Consider the following 18790-nt stretch of genomic DNA (forward strand, 5'->3'; position numbering starts at 1 on the left):
ATGATAAAAATGGTATATGAACAATATTTTCATGTACACACAGTGATACAGTGTGAAGAATCCTGAAATAGAAAGCAGGATTACAAAAATGAAGGATAAGGCATGAAATTAAATGTGTATTCATTTCTTTGTGTGTGAATAATTCTGTAGGATTTGTTATTAACATATGTACTGGCTAGTTTTGTGTCAACTTGACACAGCTGGAGTTATCACAGAGAAAGGAGCTTCAGTTGAGGAAATGCCTCCATGAGATCCAACTGTAAGGCATTTTCTCAATTAGTGATCAAGGGGGAAAGGCCCCTTGTGGGTGGTGCCATCTCTGCGCTGGTAGTCTTGGTTCTATAAGAGAGCAGGCTGAGCAAGCCAGGGGAAGCAAGCCAGTAAAGAACATCCCTCCATGTCCTCTGCATCAGCTCCTGCTTTCTGACCTGCTTGAGTTCCAGTCCTGACTTCTTTGGTGATGAACAGCAGCATGGAAGTGTAAGCCAAATAAACCCTTTCCTCCCCAACTTGCATCTCGGTCATGATGTTTGTGCAGGAATAGAAACCCTGACTAAGACAACATATGAAGATAATAAAGTAAATATCACAAAATAATTAGTGACTAGAATGTCTCACTGGGAAAACATCATAATCAATTCAGTTAACTAGTTGCTCAGCAATACCAAAGCCAAGATTACTATGGATAAATTATGATGTCCATGTGCAGTTGAATGCAAGGACATAAGCTTTTAAAAGAAGGCACTGGGAGTTAATTTGTCATGGGATATAACAGAATTGACAGTCAGCATCCCTGCCACGCCTATGTGAAAATAAAAGTAAAATGGTTATGCTCATTTCCCCAAAGATACCAACCTTATTTAAGCCAGTACCATTTTCTATTTTCATACTCAAAAAATATAAGAACTTAGGAGATGGTTCTAGGGGAAAGCTAAAAGATTGTAAGCCAAGCATGATGGCAGATACCATAAATCACAGCACTCATGAAGCTGAGATAGGAGGATGGGTGTGAGTTGCAGTCAAATTGGACAACAAAGTAAGAGCAAGTCAGTCAGGTCTACTTAACAGAACCATGGGGCAGGGGAAGAGAAAGAAGGAAAGATTCAGAGAAACAAACAACAACAACAACTATAACAACGAAACATAAAAAGACACCAGAGGATAACATTTGAGAGTTTGTACTCATATCATGTGGGTCTTGAAGAACAAACTAAGGTCATCAGGTTTAATAACAGATCAACAGATGCTGGGCCATTGTTGAGTTATTATATTAAAATAATTTGATACATACTTAGAACCTATGAAAATGTACTTTAGGAAGCTATTTATAAATTTTACAAAGCAGTCAGAAAACAGTTCATGTTATGGCAATTGCTGTATGCATTTTTATCAGTACTCTCAAGGTCATTGAAAATTGTGTGTGAAAATACCAGAAGTTTTAAAAATCAATCTATCTAAGACCTATTAACATTCAGACATTTTCTTTGTTCATTTTCCCCAAATATCTTTTGTTTCAAAATAAGATGCTGTAAGGACAAATTAAAGCATGAAAAAATGAAACATTTTGAATTCCTGTATGGAGAATTTGTGTGGTCTGAACACTAGAGAACAGTGAGTTGTCCCTGTAGTGACTCACATCTGTCCTCATCTCTGTGAGCTCAGCCATTTTTATGTGTCCTTCAGAACTGACACTGATTTATGATAATGCAGGAAGTGACATCATCATAATTGTTCTGTGAAACCAGAAGGACTGAAATAACTTTAGACACATTCCTTATAGCAGAGATCATTGTTCACCAGAAGCATCACATAACAATTTTGGAAACTGAAAGATGGATTCGTCCTGTTTGGCAAAGAAAATGAAGAGCCTTTGTTCTTTCCCTAGGTCACCTTAATTATCCCTGTCTAATACATAATGTAATTGAGAGTCAAATGCTTAGATTAAGTGATTTTTTTTTCTGATCACAACAATGGCAATTCATCAAAAGTTATAATGAGTACTTTTCTTCATGAATACTAATACTAAAAATGTTTATGTCTTACAATATTTGAAGCAAAGACTTTCATATTTCAAATTTCTTGGATTGTGCCCTTGTCTGAGAACTAATTGTTCATGGTTCATAGTCAAGTTGGCCTGCAGAAATAATTTTGTAACAGTGATGTGAAATTCTGATTATTTCCTTGAGCCTGTGATATATATATATATATATCACATATATAATCATATAATATTCTATATATTATAATATGGAGCTTATTGTTGTATATACAAATTAATATATATTTTAGGTTTAATGTATAAGTTTAAAAGGGCACATAGTGCCTAAACTAGTATAAATAAGAATCAGTATCTGGGGACCTGGAATGTTTTTAAAAATATAATTCTGTTGCTAGATAGTCATCCTCCTTCCTGTTGTACACATAGTGACATCAGCCCCTCCTAATGCACCAAGTGCTCAGAATATGGGCAAACAGGTGTTGCTCAAATTACAACATGCATTTTATAATAATTTTGTAGATAATGAAACATAATTCATTTCCCAAAAACATAACTATTAAAATTTCTATTTGTTGGACAATGGGGAAATCTGTCTATGTTGATGACTGAAGTAAATTTTAGATGCAACTAGTTCATTCCTAGAGTCCATTTCCATGACAACATTGTTCAGCACTCTCTTCTCAGAAGAACTAAATTCTGACTCCTCTAATGCAAAACCATCACAAAATCAGTTTAACCTTTTTCTTTTGACAGGTCCCCCAGTTTGAGTTACTTTGAGAGATTTGTGTGAACAGGGTAAGTTAAGAAATCACTAGGGGCTGCAGAGATAGAATAGAAGTTAGCACAGACATTAAGACCAGAGTAGTTTTGTAGAGCATAGTAGAGGATCAGTGTTCAATTCTCAGCACCCACATATGTCCACTTACAGAAACAGTTCTAATTCTCAGGTATGTAATACTGTCTTTTGAACACTTTGGGCATCTGCATACAAGTATACACACACAGACACTCACAGGCTTACATGCACACAATACACTCACATCACACACACCTAAATTAAAATGAAATTAAATCTTTATTTAAAATAAAGAATGTAAATATAACAATCATGTATGAAACATGAAATACAAGAAAAATCTAAAATAATCACTCAGAATTAAATTTTTATTTTTAGGTGTTTTCTTTCCTGCTTGTTGTTGTTAAAAAGAAATATTTTACAAGATTTATAAGATGTATACTACAAAACATGTGCTACAAATACAGACAAGAATCCATGTCAACTAAAGGACCCCTGCTTAACAACATTTGCTAAACCCTCATGTGAGTCACTCCATTACTTGTTGAGAATTTTGATTACCAGAGTCACTGGTTTGCATTAAACAAGCAGTGGGTTAGTCACATCCAGGTTAAGTCACATTGCCAAAGACACCATTCTATTGGATTCTCATGTGAACTCTCAAATCAGGAAAAAAAAATGTTTTTGAAATTAAGCTAAACTTGAAGTCTGTTTTATATAAAAGAATTAGAATTCACACCTCACTAGTTAACCAACATACTGACCTAGCACTAACTATTAAGCATTTACTGTATTTGATCTCATTTTTCTGATATGCAAAAAGTGTTTAAGTGTTGATATTAAATGATTTTGTTTTAAATGACCGTATTTGTATATTCATAACAGTTTAAATTGGATAGGAGAGAAAGAAAAAGAGAGATTTAGAAAGAGATGTTGGTGGTGGTGGTAGTGTTGGTGATGGTGTTGATGGTGATGGTAATGGGTGTGTGTGTGTGTGTGTGTGGTTACATTCTGGAGAATTTACTTTAAAAGAATGATGGGAAGGAAGAGCTTAAACATGAGAACAGATGAGAAAAGAGTTGGAGAACTGGTGGAGAAAATGTTGAAAATCTGGAAGGAAAAATAAGGAAGGAAGCAGACAACGTAGTGAGAAGATTGCTTCTTGTATTTAGTGACCCAGAATCAAATCAAGAGACTCAGAAACGCAACTGTGAGCAACCACCACTTCCTTCTGATTAGTGTCAAACTATAAAGATTCAGTATTTTAGTGCTGTGTGTTTTGTTATTTTCAAAACTATCTAGAATCAGGCAGTAATTAAAAGTCACCTGTTAATACAGACAATTTTTTTCATAAACTACATTTTCACTATTCAGAGCTCTGCATGTACTCTGCATGATCCCCATTGGACACAGTGAATGTTGGATTTCACTTCTGACAAAGCCATGCATAGTCGGTAATCTGCTGCTGATTTCGGACATGTACGACTTGCTCATACACACATGGTGTTTTGTGGGAAAATGCAAGCACTGCGTGATATGAAGCCGATGTCTGCTATGCTTTCTGTGAGACCTCAGAGACTGTAAGGTAGGGTTTATGGCTTCATCCATTACAAATAGCTTTGGAGGAAAACTTGCTCCATATATATAAACTTCTGTTACAAAACAAAAAAAGAGCCATACTAAATATAGTTGCTTCCATTACAGTATTAAAAATAAAAAATAAACAACACTTTAATTATCTCAACTGAATGAGAAGATAAGAAACAAAGGAAATTTACATTCTTAAAAACACACACAGCATCATTTTATCTAAAGAAACCTTAGAATACCTATTTGTGTCTGTCAAATATAGAAATAAGTCTTCATTACAAGCTCTGGGAATACTGCAGAACCAGCCAGGAGAGACCAGAGAGCACAGATGCACATGAAACCAAATGCTGCAGCCTCATTTTGTGACTGAGGAAAAAAAACTCAAACTCCCCTGAAGTTATTTCAAAGAAGTTAAATTTGAACTGTTTGTAAAATCTGATTTTTTTTTTTTTTTTAGAATAAGTGTAGATTAAAGTACAAATAGGAAAGAACGTGGGGCACAACCAAATGCAACCTCTGCTGCAGACACAAAAGGAGCCCATAGTTTGACTGTCTATCATCAAATGCCCCACAACAGGATTAAGAGCTATAGGTGCCATCTTGACCCAAAACTCACTGATGATGATAGAATGTGGAGAGCCATGCCGCGAGCAATCTCAAGCCGTGAGCAATCGCCATTATAAGATGGTGCTGGCCTCCGCTGTGCCTTACTAGTAAACAAGCCTTGTGCGTAAGTGGGAGAGTGAACTCACGCTTAGTCACTGCCCATCTCAGGACTTAGTAGTGGGGTGATGGGCAAGCAATGAATCAGGAGCTGACAGGCCACATCAGGTGCTGAAACGTCATGGCTGAGGGCTATATAAGCGACTCCATTTTCTGGGGTCGGGATCTTCCCTCATGAAGAAGCAATAAAGCTTTTTGCTGCAGAAGATTCCGGTTGTCCCAAGTGTGTTCTTGCCGGCGGGGACAAAAGCTCGGGATAATAGAAGTCCACTATTTACCCAACTTAGTACTAACTCAACAAATGACAGGAGTGGAACTCTGGCCCAAGAAAGCATGTGGAACACAACAACACACATGCATCCTTAGGGTCACAGCCTTTTCTCACTCAGACTCCCAGGTTTTTTCCATTGGAAATCCTGATTCATCAGTTTGCCAGTTAAATTCCAGCTACTAGTAATGACAGTTTTGGGAAGTCTAGGCTTTCTGAGCTGCACATAGGAAACAGCAACTATTTATTTTCTTTGATCTTGGGTATCTGTGCTTGTGTTGAGGGTTTCTGTCTTAGTGTCATGACTTGAGCTGTTAAATTATCTTTTCCTGATTTTGTATGTTCTTTGCTCAGAGGAACAATAATGAGTCTAGTTTGAGCAGCTTGCTTTGTCTCTGATGGATTTGTCATATTTCAAAATTGTGTGTGTTTCACAAGTGACTGAATATTGACTTATCATGAGGGACTTCTGAAAAGATACTGATTCAATGCTAACATCTGCCTACCCTGTGAAACACGTTGGACTAACCAAGGCTGTGTGAGTGATAATGGAGCAGTAGGAACCTGAACATAACAAAATGTCCCTACCTCTGACGGCATACTTGCATGGTGCATGCAATGACTTGACTTCTGTAACCAGGTTAGACACATGTCATTAAGAAACTACTGTTTTCCAGCCTAGAAAGAATAAGAAACAATATACTGAGGAAGATAATGTTTAAACTAAAAACTTATCTACACAGTTTATCTAAAAAGACTTAAGCATTGGCTGACCGTAGAAAGTATGCTGTAAAAAGTTTGCATGGGAAAAGCTTAGCATGTGGCAAAATAGGTCATGTCTGTGGGTGTGATCTGCAGCCTCAACAAATTAATTTACCAATATGTCTCTGTTTGCTCTCATAAGTATGTCTTGCCCTCATGATAGCACCCATATTAAATATGTGAACTATTACCTGGACATGAAAGTGCAAGCCTGTGATCTAGAATGTAAGATGCTGAGGCAGGAGGATTTCAGGAGTTAGATACCAGCATAGATGATATAACAAGATTCTGTCTCAAAGCACGTAGGGGGAAGTGAGAGCACTCTCAGGTAAACAGTGTGAGTCATCTTTATGACAGAGACTTTTTAGATTCTGTACACTGGCTCATTGGGACCATAAAAGACCATTTTCCACCTTTGTATTTTAGCTTATCAAGTGTTTCTGAAATTGCATCTGTATTTAAATGATGTCTTTTAAAATAAAACCAATCACTCTTACATTGGTATCCTCTGCACTCAATTTTCACCCCCTCCCAGGGACCTCAGGTTCCCATAAACAGGTACCTGCAGCCTTACGGACACCTCAGCCATTCATCAAAGAGTGCAAAGTATTGAATCTGAAATACACCTCCATGCAAAGAAGCAATTGAAAAAGTTTTTGCTTAATATAAAACATAGAAACAATTGACACTAAACCTGGTCCTTATAACCCTGACATTGTAAAGATGCATATAACATAAAATCCAGTCATACCTGCCTCATGGAAATAGAAGAGCAGAAGAGAAGACAGTCTTAATCGGTCATCCTGAATAGCATCAGTGAGCTGGAACTGTGACACAGGAGGAAAGATTCCAACTTACTGGTGCTCAGTACAATCCTCTACAAGAATTCTTTTTACTACATACTGCTGTGTATTATTAATTGTGATAGCCCTAGTGAATAAGAAGAGTCACGGTCAAATGATGCATCTCTTGCTTCAGATATTTAGACTAACCATACTCCTTTGCGTCTCTGAAAAGAAACTAGTTATTATAAGAGCTATCAACTAAGAAATTTGGATGCAATTTTCTCTTTGGTCTATTTGTGTTTGGTATATGCCACAATATTAAAAATGTGTGTGGGGCACATACCTCTTTTATAAAGAAACATAAATTTGATAGGAGCAGAATTAAGAGGGGTTCAAGTTCACAATTTTAACATGTTCAATATTTAAATATTCTCATCATGGAAAGAAATTAAGTTTGTGCTCTTCTGAGTCATATACTTAGGTATTTATTACACTTTTACCTCATTAAAATTACAGTCTGATAATATACCTGTCATTACCTGAGGCCCATTATTACTTATAGGTAGCTCCGTAGCATCTTCTGAATCACACTTATACCCTCAAGTTAGAAGTACAAAGTGATTGGGAGCTATCCCCGATGTAGTGCATTTTCAAGGCCATAGAACACCTCTGGAGCTATATTTCCATTTTTATTCCAGCTCATAGCAACAGCTTCTGCAAACACCAAAAGTTTATTTCACATCAATGGATATCCCATAGCTAGATATATTAAAACCCACATTCATAATTGCTGGAAATGACAAGATTTTTAAGCAAGAAGCTATTACTTATAGTCATACAGACATATGCATTCATATATTTGTGCACACACACCATGTACATTTCATCTATCTTCTCCCTCTTTAGGGAAGTGTAATACATCTGACTCAGGGAGACTGTATGATAAAAAAGAATTATTTATAAGAATTGGTTCACTTGGTGGTGCAGCTGTCTATCGAAAATCCATCAATTCAGGATAGCTGCTTGTATAATTCTGGCCTGGATTGAACACTGAAAACCAATGACATAAATTGTTGTTTTAGGAGAAGAGGGGTGTGATGTCCAAGTTAAAGCAGTAAGTCATGAAGAAGCAGATGAAGTCTCCCTCCTTCCTCTACCTGCTTGCATCTAGGACCTCAGCCAATGAGATAATGTTTATCCACAATGAAGAGAAAACTCTTAAACCAAGACAAGACCACTGATGAGGATCCAAAGCCTCTCTGGAAACATTGTCAGAAACATACCCAGAAATCATGTATGATTTGTGATTTCTTAAGTCTATTCTGTGGGCTATGTAGAAGTAACTATCATAATAGGATTACTTTAGTTGTGGATGTTTCAGGTCTGTGCATCAATAGAGCAAACATGAAAATATACACATGGGGGAAGACAGCAAATGTTCTAACTGATTTATAAGTATGCATAGCTACATGTGGATTTACCTGATGCTTTATGTAGATGAGATATGTTATCCAAGCAAATCCACCAGTGAATCATTGAGCACATTCCAATTACAGAAAAAAAATTTCCTCTGATTATGTGTTTTATATTTGCACACCATACAATGCATGTTCTGTGTTTTCTTGTGTTTTGATTTCAGGGTCTGCATTTCTCTGTAGTATCATTCCCTGAACACTCATTACTCAGTAGGAGCTATTTACAGCCATATACAATGCTTGCATGATCTCTATAGTCTCAGAATAACATTGTAAGATTCATATTTCTGTCTCAAAAAGCAGAAGTGAAGCCTCAGTCGGATGGATGTGGGTGGATCTCATAGATGTTTACTGCAGTATCCCAGCTCCATCAGAACTGCCTGTAATTATATGTCTAAATGTTTCCATTTACACTATTGAATTAGCTATTGAAACACTGTGATTTAGATTCATTATATATGTATGAAGTATAGACACACAGGAGAGGAAAGGAAAGAGGAAAGGAGAGGGAGAAAAGAAATGCTTTAGTTAACCACAGAGAGCATATATCAAGGTAGATAGTCCCATGAGACTCTAAGGATTAGAGAATAATGAAATTGAAAACTTCCACAGTAGACTGATGTCTTTGTGCTAATAGTGGAGAACAATATATTTAGACTTGTGGCAATGTTTGGTATCTGTGCATATCTGCTGTGGTTCATACCTTCTAAACCATGGATATGTATAATGCACAGTAATAAGCAACAATGTTTCTCACTCATGTGCTTTTATATGATGGATTGCATTATTAGCTCATAGTCTTTCTTTATTTACAAAATTACCTTTACAAATTATGTGGTCATGTGTGGGTAATGAGAACACTGTTCTTATGAATTTTGTGTTGATCTTTTCTATAGAATTTTCACTTGTGTGTGATTTAATTTCATAATATTTAGTTTACTGTGGCTATAGAAAAAATTGTGATTGAATATATCACATTGTCATATCAATATATATTTATTGTTTGGCATGTTGTGTCTTGTCGGGTGAAATTGAAGTTCTCTATGATGCTACCACAAATATCACCTCATTTAATTTCCTAGGTAATAGCCATGATTAAATGGTAATCAACTGTGTATATAATGTTAGCGTGCAAGCATTGTGTGTAGATTTGAAGAGAACAAGAGAGAAAAAGAAACTCTTCTATATTACAGGGAACCAGAAGTGATCACTTTCATTTAGTACTAGTAGTATATTTTAGTATCTTTGAATGCAATACAGAGAAATAAATTGTAACAGAAAAAAATTAACATTGCTCTACTTTCTCAAGTAACTATGACTGCTTTATAAGATTTTAGTTGCTACGTCTAATGTATGTAAAAACTGAAGTGGATGTCTTAGGTGATAAATCAGATAGGGCCTTTTATGTATAACAGAGCTAAGATTCTATAGATGTTAGCAGGTTGACAGGCCTACTTTACCAAAACACTGAAAATGCTAATTTTACACCATTTTCCAAGCAATTTCAAAGTTTTTTTTTTTTTAATTTTTGAGTTTTACTTTATCACTATTTGTACTATCTTGATTCTAGTTTTCAAGTTCCAGGATTTATACTAGAAGATGGTTTATATTGTACTTACACAAAACATGTGGTACTAATTGGGAAATATGAAGACAAGCTTGGTATTTGATTAAAATTATTAAACCTTTATGCTGAATTTTTGTTGGAAGTTTATAGAGAAACATTTATACGTCACTACTGCAAATCCTTACAGGGTATTTCCTATTTTTTAAGAGCATCTTGAGCATGGTTTGTGATAGAATTGCTTAGCATTGTCTTTAGACAAATGAGCAATAGCTGCCCCTTTACACAAAGTAAATTATTGCATGCACTGCAATTTAAATTTTATGTGACATCGCTTCTCGGCCTTTTGGCTAATATCAAGTGTAAATTTTATGTGACAATATCTATGCAAAGTATAGTAGGAAAGATTTCTATGTCTGAACTGTTGTTATTCCCATGGCTCCTCATGTCTGTAATGTATATCAAGTCAAGGAAGTGCAGATGAGAGTTTGCACTTCCATGCATTATAATGATGTGTTTTGTGGATTTTAGGAGGCAAGTGGTAAGAAAATACATTAGGGCTGTTATACTAACTGCTTTCAAAGATAAAATAAATGTTAATTTAGTTTGTAACTTATACATCTACATGAAGTTTTAAAAAGAGGAAATTTGTATTGTACAAAATTAATATGGCATGTGCATGTAACATGGTATATAATAATCTTTAAAATATGAGAATTGATAAATAATATAATTTTCCTTATTTGAACACAAAGAAGATTTTATATATATATATATATATATATATATATATATATATATATATATATATAGTTTCTAATTTCAAAGATAAACCCAGAAATGTTCAGAAAGTTGTGTGCATTCAATTTCCCTAAAGACCACTTATTTAAGACGCTAAAACCATGCCTCTCCAATCAACTTCAAAATAATCATCCTCCTGGCAGGTGCAATCCAGATGTCATTGAGGTGAGTTCATGCTCTCATTGGTAAAAGTGATTCATGGAAAATTCAAAGGTTCAGGGTACCTACTCTAGTATATCACTTTCTAACTTTTGTGGACAGGGTATTGAAATAACTAACCCTATGAAACTGGAACTTCCTCCAAGCACCTAGTGAAAATTAAGGGGCTGTCCCTAGATCTCTTTGATGCTCTTTCCAGTGTGGCCTCATTGGATTAATCTCCTCATTTCTGTGTTTCATTGCTAACTTTGCCTCTTCGATTGTCCTACTGCAGAAACTGGCTCAGCAGTGTGGTCAGAATCCAGGTTCTGACACAAACAGCCCTGGTAACAGTTACTGGAAAGAAGCAAATAGAACAGAGGGTGGGAGGATTGTCCCCTTTCAAAAATGATCTCCATTGATTAACATAAAGAGTTGTTCTCTGGAGAACATAACAGAGATATCTAGAATACAGGGAGGTGGCTCAGATGCCAGGGCACTCTTCACTGTTGGCTTTTTCTTGAAAGGGCAGAAGTTACCTTCCTTATAGGATGGTATGAGGCTTGAGTTTGAAATATAAACTGCACTTTCAAGAGGAACAAGGGAGAATATTAACCTCAGTGCAGTTTGCTTGAGCTTTGCAGTCAGTGGGAGTTGCTCTGGGTGATGTGGAGTCCAGCTTAAGTCTACAATATTTGCTAACCTCCATTTACTTTCTGTTTTGTGGTCAGTTCTGTAGGCTTTGGGCCAAGAAGGCACAGTTCACTATGGTTGTTGTAGTCTGCTTAACCCCCCTCCTTGTGGCCTGTACAAACTGGTTACTAGTGCATTGTTAGCATGGTGACCTTATTAAAACCTAAATGCTAATGTTGATTTAATTTCAGTCTGTTCATGAGAATCATCCGGAAAACAAATTATGAACATGCTAGAGATTTCCCATTATTTTGTTTAGAAATTGTTTCATTTTTAAAATTATTGTGGCTTATTTGCCCACCTATGAAGTTATTTCAGACCATTGGCCATGCCAGTTTTTTCAGCAAGTGGGCATGCTGATATTCATGCCTCAAATAGTACCTGTGAGGCCGGGGACTACAGAGGACTAGAAAACATTTAGTTCCCTTCCTTTCTGCCCAGAATTCCCCGAAAGGGTAGGAGTCACAATATGGCAATATGAACAGCTTTGATCAGTTCTGAAGTGGTTAACACGAAAGTGATAGTCTTCTCTCTAGTACCTCTACAGTAGGTGGGTTTTTGTTTTGTGTTTTGTGTTTTTTTGTTGTTTTTTGTTTTGTTTTTTGTTTTGGCCTGAGCAACAATCAGAAGGATATTTGTGCACCTTGAAATCTCTAGTTTTCTGTAACTTAACCAGTTTCTAGTTTGAGAATAAAGGAATCAAAGGCAAAGGCCTTGAAATTTTGGACAAGATTGAGAGTTTTAATTTTATTTATACCAAAGGGAAAACCCTGTGATTTTAAAACTACTGGAATCTTTTTTAATCTGAATATAGGTAGACCACAGAAACAATTAGAGTGTTCTTCATTTCATTTAACAAAGTATGGACATGTTTTGAGTAATTATTATTTTTTTTTTGAAATGGATGATACTTTACTGAGACCATTGAAGACACAGAAAGAAGCTTTCATTTACGTAAAGCAATAGATCTTGGCCACTCAGGCACATTATTTCTTCCTTGTTGAAAAGATGAGGCAGGAAAACTGTTGTGATGTTGACGTATCTCTTTCTAATCTCTACAATATTCCTACTTCACTTTGTTGATGATACATCTCTGGAATGGAAACTGCTAGTTACACTATCAGTGCTGTGATGTTCAGCCTTGAGTCTTTTGAATCTCTGTGAAAACTACTCACAAAGCGGGCTTGTTTCTGAACAATGTATTTTCACTATTGCTCAGAATTGTTTAATTAGATGCTCAGTCAAGTCACTTGCAAAATGAGATGATTGGGGGGTTCAGAAACAAGGCTTATGGTCCTCACAGGTGCTAGAGGCTAGAGGGACACATATACATTCAGGGCCTCTTGGGAAACATGTCAAGTTGTTGTATGAATTGTTAATCACACAGACTAAATACTTGGGCAAAGGTGCTTAGAAGGGAAGGAAGTGAGCATCCACTTCTGTATTTGCCAGGCACTGGCATAGCCTCACAAGAGACAGCTATATCAACATCCTTTCAGCAAAAACTTGCTGGCATATGCAATAGTGTTTGCTTTTGGTGGCTGATTATGGAATGGAACCCCCTGGGTGGGGCAGTCTCTGTATGGTCCATCCTTTTGTCTTAGCTCCAAACTTTGTCTCTGTAACTCCTTCCATGGGTATTTTGTTCCCTATTCTAGGGAAGAATGAAGTATCCACACATTGGTCTTCCTTCTTCTATAGGATGGAACACAGGGCCCCCAATGGAGGAGCTAGAGAAAGTACCCAAGGAGCTGAAGGGGTTTGCANCCCTATAGGTGGAACAACAATATGAACTAATCAGTACCCCAGAGCTCATGTCTCTAGCTGCATATGTAACAGAATATGGCCTAGTTGGCCATCATTGGGAAGAGCAGCCCCTTCGTCTTGCAAACTTTATATACCCCAATATAGGGGAACGCCAGGGCCAAGAAGTGGGAGTGGGTGGGTAGGGAAGCAGGGCTGGGGAAAGTATAGGGGACTTTTGGGAAAGCATTTGAAATGTAAATGAAGAAAATATCTAATAACCCCCCCCCAAAAAAAAAGAAGGGAAGGAAGTTAACCAACATGAAGTTGAAGGCATGGTAGTGCATATTAGTCAATGATGGTAGGGACTAGGGCTATAGATTATAACCTGTTTGTGGGTCAGGAAGCAGGTACAAAAAGAGTATAGCTGCATATTAATCTTGTCCAGCCCCTGACACCACAATTTCCTAAAACAATGCCACAAACTGGAAACTAAATGTGCAAATACAAAGGCTTGTAGGCATCATTTCATATACAACTGTGAGCACTGCAAGAATATGCCAATCTCAGTCGGGCATGGTGGTGCACAACTTTAATCACAGCACTTGGGAGGCAGAGGCAGGCAGATTTCTGAGTTTGAGGTCAGCCTGGTGTACAAAGTGAGTTCCAGGACAGCCAGGGCTACACAGAGAAACCCTGTCTCAAAAAACAAACAAACAAAAAAAACCCAGAAAACAAAAAACAAAAAACCAAACAAACAAAAAACCAAACAAACAATAAACCAAACAAAAAAAGGAGATGCCATTCTCAAAAGGACACTTTAAAACAAAGTGTGTTGAGTTTTTGATTAAAAATAAAAGTGGGCTGAATAGTGAGTGAATAGTTTAAAACCAACTGGTTTGAATCATTGCCCATGGCTGCAGACTCTAGGGATTATCCCTGGTGTGAAGGAACCTGGTTCTTGAGACTAAACCTGATGAAAGTATCTTTAGTTGAGCTACTACCTAGCAGTGTTGTCTTCCTGGCTCAACTCTTGACAGTCTTTCCAGACCAGAGGCACATAATTGTCTTTCAAATTATAAATGAAATTTTCAGTTAGCTGGTGCCCTTTTAACAAAGTATCATTATATATAGGAAATTATATATAGGAATATTGGTCAACCATGGATATACAGTTCAGCCTCCCATTAGCTTCTCAGCTATCTAAACTGTTCTTTCCCTGGCATTTCCCAAAACAGATCTATGGTTAGCCCTTTGAATTACTTTACAGAATCTAGTCACACATAAAATAGACAAGGCAGAGATTTTGTATACTCTGAAGCAGAACAGAAGCATACAGAACACACACACACACACACTTTTCTCATTTACTTCCTCAACTGTGTCTGAGATTCCTGTTATGAGCAAAATTGTTGCTGGAGGAAATATTTGGGAGAGATTATAGATTCACAACAAGGAATATGAGAACAGATATAATTGTAAGTTAATATATTTCTAAAAGTTTTACTTTTGTGGGAAAAGACAGTAGATGAATCTGCGGAGTAAAAAGGGCAGCAGTTTCCTAAGATGCTGTGCAAAGGGATAGATTTAGTCCTGGCAGTTCTGTCCATCCTTGTTGGAGTGGAGGCTTAAAAACCCACTGTGCCTCAAGGAGGTATTCATGATTGCTTCTGAGGGTATTCTGCTCCTGGTCCCTATTGACTTCAGAGGGTAGAGCCATAGGCCGGCTGACTGCAGAGCACCAGGGTCATGAGGCTGACTTACATGTGCTTTTGCCAGTTCTTTATCATTTAGCTTCTGAATTAAAGAGCAAGGGGTTTTTATGATAGTTATGACATACTTGTGATTGCAGAGTTTGGGTGGAGTGAGTAATAAAGTTTTTCATTAATTTATTCACTTTTAAGAAATTTGATTTTAGATTAATCTCCTTTATTTCTTTTCACTAGGGCTTTTACATTGTTGGCTTTTGAAAATAATTTGCTTGCAAAATAGCTTATCAAAGTAATAGTCTCTAACATCAACATCTATTCATTGCCTCTGTGCGAACTGCTCTGTTTACTTTAAATTTAGACTTTAAATCCACACAGGGGCAGTGTGGACAGAGATGGCTAGAGGTATACACACACACACACACACATATATATATGACTATATTATATATTATACATAATCGATATATATAATATATATTATATATTGTATATAATTGATATATAATATAATATATTATATATAATAAGTACATATATATTATATAGATAGATAATTGATTAAGTCACTGCATTTTCCATCAATCAAACAATGAAAGTTTACAATATGTTTTATTTATGTCATAAAGTAGTTTAAAATATTCTCCCCACAAGAGTAAGTTTATAAATGATTATTCTCTCTTGTCTTTGTGTGTCTCCCTGTCCCTCTGTCTGTCTGTCTGTCTGTCTGTCTCTCTCTCTCTCTTTACTCTTAAATTTTTGTTTAGTTCTATATTTCTTATATACACGCTCTCTCCCTAAAACACTGCCAAGGATAAGGTTAGGAAAGGGCAGCTGTTTCTCATGGTAAACACATATTCCTGTCTAATGTTTCTCCCATGTGTGATCCATGGCCAACAACCAGGGCACCTGCCTTTAATCCCAGCACTTGGGAGGCAGAGGCACTCGGATTTCTGAGTTCAAGGCTGGTCTGGTCTACAAAGTGAGTTCCAGGACAGCCAGGGCTACACAGAGAAACTCTGTCTCGAAAAAAAGAAAAGACAAAAAAAACAACACACTCACACACACACAACAACAACAACAACACCAACAACAACAACAAAATTTCTCAGATAAACTTTTCAAGCCTTATGTGGTTTTTGTTCCTGAGTTACCTTGGAAGCATAGTTTTTAGAGACTACAGAGAGACTGGACCCCAACTTTACTGAGCTATGCCTCTATAGACCTCTGTTTACTTCTCCACTGTAGGCATAGCATTCACTTACCTGCACTTTGTGGGAAGCTGCTGGTTGATGGTCAGCATCTCATGCCAATCACTATCGAAATGCAGTGAGCAGGGTTCATCCCCACAGAATTCTGCTTTGTCACAGGTTTTGATATCCACAACACGGGCTTTGACTATTTCCACCAATCTTCAGGAAGTTTATTCAATTTCCTCCTTACAGAATTGAAATACAGACTTTTGTACAGCTACAAGGGCTTCTTTAGGTAGTCCATGACATCTAGGCCCTTCCTTCAGTATTTCAGTGAAAGAATCACATCCACTGGTTGACCTTGCAATTCTACCAAGAATTTTAATTCCATTTAACACTGAAGTGGGGAGAGGAATACATGAACATACAACCAAGAAGAAAGCTGTTTTGCAAAGTAGCTGAAGCTTGGGTTAGATGTACTCATGTCATTTTTGAATTCAGAAATTGGCTCAAAGTGTGAAATGCTAGTAATTTTCTATCATGGTCAACCATTCTCATCCGTAAAGTCAGGAGTGAGGAGCAATGACCACAGCATATCTGACATCTGTGCAGTGTATGCTCTCACATCCTAAAAAGACCATGCACATCATCTCTTAGAATGCAGAACCAGGTTTTTATGACTGAAGATGCTGATAATCTCAGGGTCCATGGGTGGTCCTAGATGTCAAAAGTGCTTATTATAGTGGAGAAAGGGCTATAAGTCACATGGGGAGGGTAGCCAGTAAGAAATATGACGTATTCACCAAATATTTCCTTTAATTCTTTTCTTAATTTTGAAAATCACTCAACTCCACATTTCAAATCTACTAGTGTAAAATTGATGGAGTTTAATATCTACAACTTCTTCTAGTACTAAGGTTTTTTTTTATACTGCCTACTATACTTTAATTTCCTTTGTCTTCTCTTCTTTGAATGTATTTTTACACATGTTTTTGAGTTATAATACTATATGCAGTAGTCTTCCTTTATTCGTGTCCATTTTAATACACTTAGTTGAATATATAACAGAAAACAGAAATGTAATCTCAGCAGACAGTCCCAGCAGACAGTGGAGGAGAGGAGACTCCGCTGCTGGGTGCTCTATCATACCCAGGATGCTAGGAGTAAGTACCAGTGAGTAGAACACAACATCTGCTCTAACACCGTGACCTGGAATAACTGGGACCAACAGGTTCCAGGGACACAGGAACCCCACCCAACCAGTGGCTCAGGTTCCTTCCAGTCCTCACTGCTTTACCTTGGGTGTTATTTCAGCAGAAAGTCACACAGTCACCACTTCTGGGCTCAGGATCTTAGTATTCCAGCATCACAGAAGTTTGGTCACACCAGGATCTCAGGGTCTCAGAGGCAGCTTGACTCCCAGGAACTCTGACACACCCAGAATCTCAGGATCCCAGGATCCCAGAATCAGAGAAAGACAGACTCTGAGGAGTTCTAACTCAACTGGGATTACAGGAAGGACAGGTTCCAATCAGATAAAGTGAGGGCTGGGAGCACGTGAGATAATCAGATGGCAAAAGGCAAGTGTAAGAACAGATGCAAAAGAAAACAAGGTTCCTAGGCATTATCAGAAACCAATTCTCCCGCCATAGAAAGTCCAGAACACACCACCACACCAAAAAAAGCAATAAGTGTATCTAAAGTCATTTCTCATGATAATGATGTTGGAGGACTTTAAGAAGGACATATGAACCCCAAAATTTCCCTTGATTTGGTGTATGCTATGCTGAAAGTCCGCTTTTTAACATTATACCATAATAGCTTAATTACAAACTTCACTTTCTAGATGAAAGCTATGCCTTTAAAATACTTTATTAACTGCCATTAAAAGAATATTTAACATTGGAATATACTAAAAAGGTATGAAATGCTCAATAGAAATAAAGTTACTATTTTCTTGCACTTTCAACTGTTTAAAACAAATAAAATATTCCACACCTTACTGTAGTTTGAAATCTATTAAGATGACTGCCAGTTTGTTTTTTTTACTAGAACTTTTAGTGCAATAAAAGAAAAGGGGATGTACTATTGCTTATTAGGAATGTGGTCTTTCAGTAAACTATTAGAGTATCATTGTTTATTAAATTTATAATACACTTGCAATATGAACATTGTTGTTAGATTTTCTTACATTTGCTTTGCATTCTTTCATCTCAACTTACTTTGAAAAAATTTTAGCTAGTCAAAGTTTACACTTATGAACAACACAGCAACAAAAATCGAGTAAATAACCCAAAAGAAGAAAGGGATTTTGTTCACCTGGCTCTACATGAACACAGAAATCACTTTTATGATAATTTTATGTCCATAACTGGAGAGAGTTTTGCCATTGGTAATATTCATAAATAAGATTGTAACCCTATAAACCAGTGAAAAAGTTACACAGCATGGGCCTTAATACTTAATTAACATTTTACAGTTAAATCTTGACAATCATCTATGTGTCTGTTTCACTTAATCCCAAATTTAAATCAAGCTACATTTAAATACT

Source organism: Mus caroli, chromosome 7 (genome assembly GCF_900094665.2).
Source record: "Mus caroli chromosome 7, CAROLI_EIJ_v1.1, whole genome shotgun sequence".
Taxonomy (NCBI): Eukaryota; Metazoa; Chordata; class Mammalia; order Rodentia; family Muridae; genus Mus; species Mus caroli.